Below are 14,834 nucleotides of genomic sequence, written 5' to 3' on the forward strand. Positions count from 1 at the left end.
GAACACCTAATACCACCTGCAGGTACCAACCAACAATAGATACCACCTGCTGCCAAGAACACCTAATACCACCTGCAGCCAACCAAGAATAGATACCACCTGCTGTCAAAAACAACTGTTACTACCTGCTGCCTGCCACCAACCAACAATGGATACCACCTGCTGCCAAGAACACCTATAGAACACCTTTCACGGCCGGCCGATATACGCCATCACCTGGGGCATAGAAGCTCGTGAACGGGCGCATAAATCTAACGTTTGTGCGCCCATTCACACGGCATGGGCCCCCGGCATAAATGCGCCAAGGTCACGATGCCGTCGCCCCTTTCCCCTCCCTATTGCAGGCTCACCTCTGCTTTCCTCCTCGTTCTTTGCAATGGGAGGGGCGGGGTGGGGCGCAGCTAAGCGCCATCCCATCTCTTCCCACTGATGGCTATAGACAGGGGGCGGCAGCTTAGCTGCCAAACTCCCTCCCAACTACAGCCGCTGCCATAGACTCCCATAGGAGCCATGCAGCGGCCAACATATTCTGGCCCAAAAGATAGTTCCAGGACTATCTTTTGGGCCCGACATAAAAACGTCTGGCGCTATATTGGTTGGCCGGGCGCTTTTACGTCTCAGGAATATGGCCATGTAATCTGATGCATTGGAATCCAATGCATCAGAACACAGCGTGTATCAGCCGGCCGTGAAAGCGGCTGGCTGATATACGCTCATGGGAAACAGCTCTTACACATTTGTGTGGCTATAAGACGCACCAAGATTCAGACAACAGAAAGTAAGAACGTATTTAATCACAAGCATAACAACGGTAAATAGGGAACAAGTTACAAGGAAAGCCGATCCATACGTAAAAGTAGCGCACAGCCAGATAACATGAAAAGCAATGAGTTTATTACAATATTCCGAAGGCACAAAAACACAAAACATGTACAATAAAACCATTTAAAAACACTAAAACTACCCAGCGGGAATAGGCATGCAGCAGCATCTAAAGGATAAAGCAAACAGTGATACTCCGATTACACTAACTAATCAAAAGGTCCAATCTCCTAGAATAAACCCAACATCACAACCACTATTGGGGCAGTAATGTGACATCCGAACAGGATATGAGAAGAGACGGACTAATAGATCTGGGGGAAAATATTTTAAGTCCCATAAACTCATTTTAGGGTATTTAACGAGATATCCCACGCAGGTGGAGTCCCATATGAAATGTTGAAAGCCCTTATTATTACCCTACCCGACCCTGGTAAGTCCCCAGATCAACCGTCACTCTGCTGTCCTACCTCCTTATTACATGCAGATATAAAGCTATATGATTAATCGCATCCGCTGCTGAAATCTGCATGAAAAATCTGCGCATGCCGGGGACATGAGGCCAAAGTCTTAGCTGCCCGACTATCAGAGGTTCTTCCGAATTTAATTGATAGAGATTAGAGATGAGCGAACGTACTCGGATAGGCACTACTCGTCCGAGTAATGTGCCTTATCCGAGTACCGCTGTACTCGTGCTCAAAGATTCGGGGCGCTCCGCTGCTGACAGGTGAGTCGGAGCGGGGAGCGGGGCAGAGCGGCCGGGAGAGAAGGAGAGAAAGATCTCCCCTCCGTTCCTCCCCGCTCTCCCCTGCAGCTCCCCGCTCCGCAGCGCGTCCCGAATCTTTGAGCACGAGCAGAGAGGTACTCGGATAAGGCACATTACTCGGACGAGTAGTGCCTATCCGAGTACGTTCGCTCATCTCTAATAGAGATCAAGTTTAGACCTGCCGATTTCTCGCTTGAACGAGCGAACAATTCATCATTGTCTCATACAAACAAGAATTCGTTCAGTCGGTCACAATCGCTGTATAAGTGCAGTTAAGGGTGCGTTCACAAGAGCGTATATCGGCTCGGTTTTCACGCCGAGCCGATATACATTGTGCTCACGTGCAGGGGGGGAGGCTGGAAGAGCCCTGGAGCAGGAACTGAGCTCCCGCCCCCTCTCTGCCTCCTCTCCACCCCTCTGCACTATTTGCAATGAAGAGAGGCGTGCGGGGCGGGGCCAATTCACGGACCTTAGCCCCGCCCCCGTCCCACCTCCTCTCATTGAAAATAGTGCAGAGGGGCGGAGAGGAGGCAGAGAGGGGGCGGGAGCCTCAGTTCCTGCTTCTGGCTCTTCCAGGCTCCCCCCTGCAGATGAGGAGGACGTATATCGGCTCGACGTGAAAACCGAGCCGATATACGCTCTTGTGAACGCACCCTAAATCGAATGACTAGTGAACGCGCCAGCGATGATTCTTATGCCTGCAGGAAATGAGTGATGAGCGAATAGCGGATGATTTCTCGTTCATCGTTCCATCGTCGGCTGAGTTATACTGAACGATTAGCATTCATTTTCACTCGTTTGAATGATTTGTTTGAACAATAATCGTTCCGTAGAGAAGGGCCTTTAGGTTTATTGAAGGTTGAGAAACAGTTGATGGCACTCGCCGGTTTTTTAGCAATATTTGAGGTCATGGCCCGAGAAACACCTTCAGTGCTCCTCACTCTGGATACGAGGAGCCGTTTGACCGCCGGAGCTGTCTTAGAGAGGTGCTCTTAATTTGTCTTGAATGCTTTTTTACCCTCTTCCATCATGGTCCTCTCTTCTTCACCATCAGCTCACATATATACATCGGGCTGTATTTCAACTCCTTTTAACATCACTAATGGTACCAGGCGGGGATGCCCACTGTCACCAATGATTTTTGCTTTAGTGATGGAGCCATTTGTCTGATTGATTCGCTTGTCCCCAGATATTTCTGGTATCACTATTACCAGAACCGACCACCGTATTGGCCTCTTTGTAGACAACATAATTTTGAGCATAACCTCACCAGAAACATCTCTCTAAGCTGTTTTGTGGACTATTGAGGAATTCAGCCACTAAGTCATTGATTCTTGGTGTGGGCATACCTCGACCACTTCAATTAAAATTAGAGGCCAAACGTGAAATTTCTTATTTAGATATTCTTCCTACCTTCCCGATTAGCCAATTAGGAACCATTAATTGTAATGTTCTATTATCTACCCTACAAAAAGATATTAAAAACTACACTAAACTATCGATCTCCTTGGTGAGTAGTAAATTGCTTACGAAAGATGTTGATATTACCCACAATACCCTACTCCTCCGTACCTTCCCATCCTTATTTCCAAAGCTGTATTGATACGGATTCAAAAATTACTTCCAAAATGTATTTAGAAAAACCAAAGAGCAAGGGTCTCACCTAATATACGCCTCTAATATGCCTCTCAAGGAGGATTAGCTTGCCCACATGTGAAGAATTATTATTTGGCCTCACTACTAGACCAATTGAGGAGCTGGTGGTTGGACGACTCTGATAAGCACTGCGATGATATAGAAGCTACCATTACTGGATTTTTCAAACTGCATCCATTAACATATGTAAAGGAATATCTTCCTCTTTTGATGGTTTCCCACTCCGACCTGTAAATACCCTCTTGGAGATCATCCTGTGAGTTATCCCTGACATTAGGCTTAGAAGTTGGTATCTCAACAGTTGGTATATCAACAGTGATGGGACCTGATGGAAGGCTCATGGATGCTTCTCTCCGAAGATTCTATAAGTACCTCCAATTGTGACATTTTATCTTGTTGTTAAACCTTTCAGGATGCCCTCCTAGAACTTTATATGAATCCTTTTTTTCTAATTCACACTAAAGGTATAACTGGAACCTACACCGCACTTTCCCTTAATTGTAATTCCCGTTTTCAGAAAGAACTGAGAAAGGGAATTTCAGGAGACCTTTAATGAGGACCAATCAGTTAAGTGCTAAGACCTCTTGTTGTGCTAATCATTAAGAAGACGTTTATATAGGTGGCATCTACCGCTTGTCTGAAATGCTTCCTGGTACTTCTGGTTTGTGTTGGAGATGTTATGGACAAGTTGGATCTCTGTTACATATCTGGTGGTCATGTGAAATCCTTAAACCTCTATGGGATCAGATTTACTTCCCACTGCATTCAATTTTGACTTTCGATGGGGCCCTAATGTGGCCCTATTATCATTAGCTGTAGAGGATATTATTTTTGCTGGCCTTACTATATTGTCTCATCTCCTAATAGTAACTAGGGCTTCTATTGCTATGAAATGGAAAACTACGGCTAGATCGACTTTTTGCTGTTATTCAAAATAACTGCTTAATGGAAAACTTATTGCTTCCAGATTAGACCAACTAGAGGCATACAAGTGTAATAGGGTAAATGGGACAATGGAACAATACCTCTACAGCGCCACCTATTGGAAGGCAGCATTTCTGCAAGCCAATGTCAGACTTTTTAGCAAGCCTTGTAACAATGACTGGGAATTATAAGCCAAAGCCACAATCTTCTCCAGAAGGAAAAGCTAACCGTGCACAGACAGACAGAAATGCTGCCTTCCAATAGGTGGCGCTACAGAGGTATTGTTCCATTTTGCATTTGCATATTTCCCCCAGGAGCATGGATGGCCTTATAAGTCTCCTCACACCTTCTAAGTGCTCTCCTTAAGGAGTAACGGTACCCTTCCTGACCCAATGTAAATGGGCGAAATGGCTTCAATTCTCTGGTTAAGATATTGCAGTGCTTAAATACAAATTAGAGGACAATGTGTATAAATATATTAGGGGACAATACAAGGATCTCTCCGATGATCTGTTTATACACAGGACTGTGACGGTAACAAGAGGGCATCCTCTACAGTTAGAGGAAAAAAGGTTTCATTACCAACATAGAAGGGGGTTCTTTACTGTAAGAGCAGTGAGACTGTGGAACTCTCTGCCTGAGGACGTGGGGATGGCAAAATCCATAGAGGAGTTTAAGAGGGGAGTAGATGTCTTTCTAGAGCGCTATGTTGTTACAGGATATAGACATTAAATAACCATCTGGATCTTGGAGTCATGTAGAAACTATAAAAAAATTGATCCAGGGAGTATTCTAACTGCCATTATAAAGTCGGGAAATAATCCCCCCCCCCCCCCCCCCCCAATAGCCTTTTTTTTTTAACTTCCTCTGGATCAACAAGGGAGGGGGGGTGGAAACAGGCTGAACTGGATGGACATTGTCTCCCTTCAGCCTAACATACTATATTACTATGTATATTTGAGCAGTCAATCAAGAGCCAAGGGGAGGGGTTGATGATGCACCCCCACCTGTATTATACATAGGTGAATCGGGGGTTCAGGCATCTGGGATAGCGGGATGACACCTCCTGGACAGACTGCTGTAAGAAAACTAACTTTTCCATTGATCTTTCAGGCTCCATAAACAGCAGGTAAATCGTTGGCACCTTCACCCCTGCCAGTCTGTTTAGTATTAGGTTTGTTGTGTGCTGATGACCAGCCATCTAGGCAGGATTATGCCACTGAATTTACACACCGCTTCCCAGAACTGGAGTCAAACGGAGAAGACAGTAAAAGTACTTTAGGTTGGACATCTGAACTTTTTTGAAAAAAACACATTTATTTATTTTTTAATGCTATTTTATTTCCACTCTGGCATTAATTTTGACTTTGGAACATATAAGATAAGGACAGATGCATCTCAGTAGCCCGGGCCGTGCTGGTAACTTCTATGGTGACTGATGAACCTGTAGACTTCATGATCAGCGGGATCTTTTCCTCCGTCAGTTGAGCTGTAAAGAAACATTCTGACATGTGAGCAGTGTAGAGTAGAACAAAGGTGAGCACTAATCTACAGGGCAGAGTCCGGGGCAATGACTTTACCAACTGCAGGACTCACATCTATGCACTTTTGCAAGAGAGAAGGCGGGACAGGGGCGGAGCTAAGTTCCAGGAATTAGCCCCGCCCCTGTCCCACTTTCCCTCATTGCAAATAGTGCAGAGGGGCAGAGAGGTAGTGGAGAGGAGGCGGAGAGGGGCGGGAGCTCAGTGCACTGCTTCGGGCTCTTCTAGCCTCCTCCCCCTGCAGAGAGGGACGCCGTATATTGGCCGGAGTGAATACACGGCCGATATAAAGTCATCTGAATAAGCCCTCAGACTCCCTTGCACTCCCCTTATAAACACCCGTATGAAGCATGGTCACATGACTTCCAAACTCCCAACACAAAAGGATACATTTTGACACCAGACGGCTCCTTTGCAGACATTAACCCTTTCATTCCTACAAGCATCAATACACATTTTGCTGATTCCTTCCACATTGAAGCCACTGACAATACATAGGCATAAGACAACTGCATGCATACATTACGGAGGCGCCCCGGTAACTCCGCCCACTACGACAGCATGCATACATTATGGAGGAGCCCCGGTAACTCCGGCCACTACAACTGCAGGCATACATTATGGAGGAGCCCCGGTAACTCCGGCCACTACAACTGCAGGCATACATTATGGAGGCGCCCCGGTAACTCCGCCCACTACAACAGCATGCATACATTATGGAGGCTCCAGTAACTCCGCCCACTACGACAGCATGCATACATTATGGAGGCGCCCCAGTAACTCCGCCCACTACAACAGCATGCATACATTATGGAGGAGCCCCGGTAACTCCGGCCACTACAACTGCAGGCATACATTATGGAGGCGCCCCGGTAACTCCGCCCACTACAACAGCATGCATACATTATGGAGGCGCCCCGGTAACTCTGCCCACTACAACTGCATGCATACATTAAGGAGGCCCCAGTAACTCCACCCACTACAACAGCATGCATTCATTATGGAGGTGCCCCGGTAACTCCGCCCACTACAACAGCATGCATACATTATGGAGGAGCCCCGGTAACTCCGCCCACTACAACAGCATGCATACATTATGGAGGCGCCCCGGTAACTCCGCCCACTACAACAGCATGCATACATTATAGAGGAGCCCCAGTAACTCTGGCCACTACAACTACATGCATACATTATGGAGAAGTCCCGGTAACTCCGGCCACTACAACTGCATGCATACATTATGGAGACGTCCCGGTAACTTCGGCCACTACATCAGCATACATACATTATGGAAGGGCCCCGGTAACTCCGCCCACTACAACTGCATGCATACATTATGGAGGCCCCAGTAACTCCGCCCACTACAACTACATGCATACATTATGGAGACTTCGGTAACTCCGCCCACTACAACAGCATGCATACATTATGGAGGCCCCGGTAACTCCGCCCACTATAACAGCATGCATACATTATGGAGACCCCGGTAACTCCGCCCACTGCAACAGCATGCATACATTATGGAGGTCCCGGTAACTCCGCCCACCACAACAGCAGGCATACATTATGGACGCGCGCGGTAACTCCGTCCACTACAACTGCATGCATACATTAAGGAGGCCCCAGTAACTCCGCCCACTACAACAGCATGCATACATTATGGAGGAGCCCCGTTAACTCCGGCCACTACAACTGCATGCATACATTATGGAAGGGCCCCGGTAACTCCGCGCACTACAACTGCATACATAGATTATGGAGGCCCCAGTAACTCCGCCCACTACAACAGCATGCATACATTATGGAGACCCCGGTAACTCCGCCCGCTACAACAGCATGCATACATTATGGAGGTCCCAGTAACTCCGCCCACTACAACTGCATGCATACATTATGGAGGCGCCCCGGTAACTCCGCCCACTACAACTGCATGCATTCATTAAGGAGGCCCCAGTAACTCCGGCCACTACAACAGCATGCATACATTATGGAGGAGCCCCGGTAATTCCGGCCACTACAACTGCATGCATACATTATGGAGGAGCCCCGGTAACTCCGCCCACTACAACTGCATGCATACATTATGGAGGCCCCGGTAACTCCGCCCACTACAACTGCATGCATACATTATGGAGGGGCCCTGGTAACTCCGGCCACTACAACTGCATGCATACATTATGGAGGCTCCAGTAACTCCGCCCACTACAACAGCATGCATACATTATGGAGGCCCCGGTAACTCCGGCCACTACAACTGCATGCATACATTATGGAGGCGACCCGGTAACTCCGGCCGCTACATCAGCATGCATACATTATGGAAGGGCCCCGTTAACTCCGCCCACTACAACTGCATGCATACATTATGGAGGGGCCCAGGTAACTCCGCCCATTACAACTGCATGCATACATTATGGAGGCCCCAGTAACTCCGCCCACTACAACAGCATGCATACATTATGGAGGGCCCGGTAACTTTGCCCACTACAACTGCATGCATACATTATGGAGGCCCCGGTAACTCCGCCCGCTACAACTGCATGCATACATTATGGAGGCCCCAGTAACTCCGCCCACTACAACAGCATGCATACATTATGGAGGCCCCGGTAACTTCGCCCACTACAACAGCATGCATACATTATGGAGGCGCCCCGGTAACTCCGCCCACTATAACAGCATGCATATATTAAGGAGGCCCCGGTAACTTCGCCCACTACAACTGCATGCATACATTATGGAGGCGCTGCGGTAACTCCGGCCACTACAACTGCATGCATACATTATGGAGGCGCCCCGGTAACTCCGCCCACTATAACAGCATGCATACATTATGGAGGCCCCGGTAACTCCGCCCACTACAACAGCATGCATACATTATGAAGGCCCCGGTAACTCCGCCCACTACAACAGCATACATACATTATGGAGGCCCCAGTAACTCCGCCCACTACAACTGCATGCATACATTATGGAGGCCCCGGTAACTCCGCCCACTACAACAGCATGCATACATTATGGAGGCCCCGGTAACTTCGCCAACTACAACAGCATGCATACATTATGGAGGCCTCGGTAACTCTGCCCACTACAACAGCATGCATACATTATGGAGGCCTCGGTAACTCTGCCCACTACAACAGCATGCATACATTATGGAGGCCCTGGTAACTCCGCCCACTACAACAGCATGCATACATTATGGAGGTGCCCCAGTAACTCCGCCCACTACAACAGCATGCATACATTATGGAGGCCCTGGTAACTCCGCCCACTACAACAGCATGCATACATTATGGAGGCCCTGGTAACTCCGCCCACTACAACAACATGCATACATTATGGGGCCCCGGTAACTCCGCCCACTACATCAGCATGCATACATTATGGAGGCGCCCCGGTAACTCCGCCCACTACAACAGCATGCATACATTATGGAGGTGCCCCAGTAACTCCGCCCACTACAACAGCATGCATACATTATGGAGGCCCTGGTAACTCCGCCCACTACAACAACATGCATACATTATGGGGCCCCGGTAACTCCGCCCACTACATCAGCATGCATACATTATGGAGGCGCCCCGGTAACTCCGCCCACTACAACAGCATGCATACATTATGGAGGGGCCCCAGTAACTCCGCCCACTACAACAGCACATTCTGCTGCATTACTTTTCACTTCTGTTCTGTTTTATTTCAGTTTCTCTCCAAAAATGCAGCAAAGAAATAGAAACCCTGAAGTGACCCAAACGCAGGTGGGAGGCAGCCTCGGTTTACCAGCAGCCGCATGTAAACCCCCCGATATTACATACTCTGTACTGAGCTACATGACGACCTTGGCTCTGCTACATCATCCTGGGGATATATGTCAAGCATTGGGAATTGCTCCTACCTTTAAGGCCCAATGTCCACAGGCCAAATAGAATTACGAAATCCGCGCGGGTCTCCAGCAAACATGATCCGCGCCAATAGGGAATCACTGGGCACCCGCAGGTCGTTAAATACCTACGGATGTCATTTTTTCCTGGAGCGCGGATCGCACGTGCAGAAAAGCACCAGCAACATGCTCCATTTTGTGTGGCGTTCCTGCACGGACGGCTCTCGTGGTTTCAATTGAAGCTTATGGAAGCCGTCCAGATCTGCGGCACACCCGCAGCTCTATTTGTTTTGTGCCAGGGGAACGCGGGAGAGCAGGAGTTAAAGAAAGAAATTTGTGCGGCACGCTACCAGCATGCCGAACACATCCGCTGAGCCAAGGAGAGGAGATCCGGCCGCAAGGGAGGTGAGACCCGCAGCGTCCGGACAGGTAAGTATATCGCATTTTCTTGGCCTCATGTCTGCGGGGCAGAAGGGACCTGCTGCGGGCTTCTGCACGGGGAATCCATGCGGCCTGAATTTCCCCGTGGACATGAGGCCTAAAGCTCTTGTTCACCCCCTCATAGATGAACCGGGAGAAGTGCCGGCCGGACAGACTCAGCTGGTTAACATGGAGCAAAATAAAATGGTCTTTTGGCGCCGGAATATCAGCCGGCATCTGAAATAACAGGACAGTCATAAAGCACTTCTAGCATACGGTCCTGTCAGGAAGGACTGTGTACAGCTCTCAGAGGAGAACCTATAGAACATCTGATCATCTACACGGGCCCCATACTGGTGACATATGCCACTCACATACCCACTACAGCAATCTCACTCACATACCCCCACAACAATGTCACACACATACCCCCACAACAATGTCACACACATACCCCCACAACAATGTCACACACATACCCCCACAACAATGTCACACACATACCCCCACAACAATGTCACACACATAACCCCACAACAATGTCACACACATACCCCCACAACAATGTCACACACATACCCCTACAACAATTTCACACACATAACCCTCATAACAATGTCACTCACATACCCACTACAGCAATGTCACTCACATACCCCCACAACAATGTCACACACATACCCCCACAACAATGTCACACACATACCCCCACAACAATGTCATACACATACCCCTACAACAATGTCACACACATACCCCCACAACAATGTCATACACATACCCCTACAACAATTTCACACACATAACCCTCATAACAATGTCACTCATATACCCTTATAACAATATCACTCACATACCCCCTACAGCAATGTCGCTCACATACCCCCACAACAATGTCACACACATAACCCCACAACAATGTCACACACATACCCCTCATAACAATGTCACTCACATACCCACTACAGCAATGTCACTCACATACCCACTAGAGCAATGTCACTCACATACCCCCTACAGCAATGTCACTCATATACCCTCATAACAATGTCACTCATATACCCCCAGAACAATGTCACACACATAAGCCCATAACTATGTAATTAACATACCCATAGAACAATGTTGCTCACATACCTCCAACACAAAGCTGCTCACCTACCCCTCACAACAATGTCAAACACATGCCCTTAATACAATGCCACACACATAGCCCCACAACAATGTAGCTCATATACCCCCACACAATGTTGCACACATGCCCCCACAACAATGTCTCACACAAACGACCACAACAATGCTGGTCATATACCCCCTCACAACTGTGTAACACACATGCCCCCACAGCAATGTCGCACACATACCCCCTCAACAATTTTGCACAGATACCTCCACAGCAATGTCGCACACATACCCTCACAACAATGCCACACACATACCCTCACAACAATGTTACAAGCATACTCCCACAACAAAGCTGCTTAAACACCCCTCAAAACAATGTCATTAACATATCCCCCAGAACAATGTCACACACATATGTCCACAACAATGTCACTCACATACCCTCACGACAATGCATCTTATATACCACCTCAACAATGTAACACACATAGCCCCCCAGCAATGACGCACACATACTCCACAGCAATATCACACACATAACCCCACAATAATGCCCCACACTTTCCCCCACAACAATGCCGCACTCATACCCCCCAAAACAATGTCACACACAAAAACCCACAAGAATGCTGCTCACATACCCACATAGCAATGTCACACACATATCCCCACAGCAATGTTGCTCACATACGCCCACAACAATGCGGCTCATATACCACTCACAACAATGTAGCTCATATACACCCACAGCAATGCGGCTCATATACCACTCACAACAATGTAGCTCATATACACCCACAGCAATGTTGCACTCGTAACCCCACCGCAATGTTGCATACATACCCCAGAGAAATGTCGCACACATACCCCCAAAACAATATAATACACATACCCACACAACAATGCTGCACACATACCCCCACTACAATGTCACACACATACATCCACAACAATGCTGCACACATACCCCCACAACAATGCCACTTATATACCCGCACAACAATTTTAGACACATAGCCCCACAACAATGCTGCTCACACGTCTCCAAATTAATGCAGCGAACAAACCCCCACAACAATGTCGCACACGTACCCCTACAACAATGCCGAGTAAATACTGCCACAACTATGCCACACACGTACCCAAACAACAATGCCACTCATATACCCCCACAAAAATATCACTCATATACCCCCACAACAATTTTACACACATAACCCCACAACAATGCAGCTCACATACGCCCACAACAATGTCACTTGCATAACCCTCACAATAATGTCACACACATACCCCCACAACAATATCATTCACATACCCCAACAATAATGTCGCTCACATACCCCTCAAAACAATGTTACACACATACCCTAGCAACAATGTCACACACATACCCCCCACAACAATGTCACACGTACCCACCACAACAATGTCACACACATGCCCCCCACAACAGTGTTACTCACATACCCCCACAACAATGTTACACACATGACCCCACAAGAATGCTGCTCCCATAACCCTCATAACAATGTCACACACAAATCCCCACAACAATGCATCTCACATACGCCCACAACATTGTCACTTGCATACCCCTCACAATAATGTCACACACACACACACAAAAATGTCGCTCACATACCCCTCAGAACAATGTCACACATATACCCTCACAACAATGTCACACACATACCCCCACAAGAATGCTGCTCACATACCCCTCACAACAATGTTACACAGATGACCCCACAAGAATGCTGCTCACATACCCCTCAAAACAAAGTCACACACATACCCCTACAACAATGTCACTCACATACCCCCACAGCAATGTCACACACATAAACCCCCCACAACAATGTCACACACATACCCCCACAACAATGCCGTTCACATACAACCACGGTCATATACCCCCACAACAATGTTGCTCAAATACCAAAGCTACAAAGTCGCTCACATACTACCTCAACAATCTCACACACATACCCCTACAACAATATTACACACATACTCCCACGGCAATGTTACACACACATAACCCCCACGACAATGTCACTCACATATCCCCACAACAATACCGCACACATACCCTGTACAACAATACCGCACACATACCCTGTACAACAATGCCGCACACATACCCCCACAACAATACCGCACACATACCCCCACAACAATGCCGCACACATACCCCCACAACAATGCCGCACACATACCCCCACAACAATGTCGCACACTTACCCCCATAGCAATATTGTATACATACCCCCAGAGTAATATCACACACATAGCCCCACAACAATGCTGCTCACACATCTTCAAAACAATGTCACTCCCATACCCTAAGAACAGTATCACTGATATACACCCACAACAATGTAACACCTATACCCCCACAATACTGTCGCTCACATACCCTCACAATAATGTCACACAAATACCCCCACAATGCTGTTGCTCACATACCCTCACAATAATGTCACAGCCACACCTCCAACACAAAGACACTCACATGCCCCCACAACAAGGCAGCTCACATACCCCCACAACAATGTCATACACATACCCCCACAACAAGCTCACTCATATACCCCCACAACAATGTCGCTCACATACCCCTCACAACAATGTCACACATACCCCAACAACAATGTCACACACATACCCACCAAAACAATGTCACACACATACCCCCCACAACAATGTCAGACACTCAGACACATGACCCCACAAGAATGCTGCTCACAAGCCCCTCATAAAAATGTCACACACATACCCCCACAACACTGCCGTTCACATACAACCACGGCAATGTCAGTCATAAACCTCAAGAACAATATTACTTACGAACCCCAGAACAATCATATACCCCCACAACAATGTCGCTCAAATACCAAAACTACAAAGTCGCACACATACCCCCACGGCAATGTTACAAACACATACCCCCACAACAATTTCATATACATACTCCCCACAACAATGTCACTCACATACCCCCACAAGAATGTTACACACACATATCCCTACAACAATGTCACTTACATACACCCACAACAATGTTACACAAACATACCACTACAACTATGTCCAACGCATACACCCTACTACAATGTCACACACATACCCCCACAACAATGTCACTCACATACCCCCACAACAATGTTACACAAACATACCACTACAACTATGTCCCACACATACCCCCTACTACAATGTCACACACATATCCCTACAATAATGTCACTCACATACCCCCACAACAATACTGCACACATACCCTGTACAACAATGCCGCACACATACCCCCACAACAATGCCGCACACATACCCCCACAACAATGCCGCACACATACCCCCACAACAATGCCGCACACATACCCCCACAATGCCGCACACATACCCCCACAACAATGTTACACAAACATACCACTACAACTATGTCCCACACATACCCCCTACTACAATGTCACACACATATCCCTACAATAATGTCACTCACATACCCCCACAACAATACTGCACACATACCCTGTATAACAATGCCGCACACATACCCCCACAACAATGCCGCACGCAAACCCCCACAACAATGCCGCACACATACCCCCACAACAATGCCGCACACATACCCCCACAACAATGCCGCATACATGCCCCCACAATGCCGCACACATACCCCCACAACATTGTT

The sequence above is a fragment of the Eleutherodactylus coqui genome, unplaced genomic scaffold (genome assembly GCF_035609145.1).
Source record: "Eleutherodactylus coqui strain aEleCoq1 unplaced genomic scaffold, aEleCoq1.hap1 HAP1_SCAFFOLD_36, whole genome shotgun sequence".
NCBI lineage: Eukaryota > Metazoa > Chordata > Amphibia > Anura > Eleutherodactylidae > Eleutherodactylus > Eleutherodactylus coqui.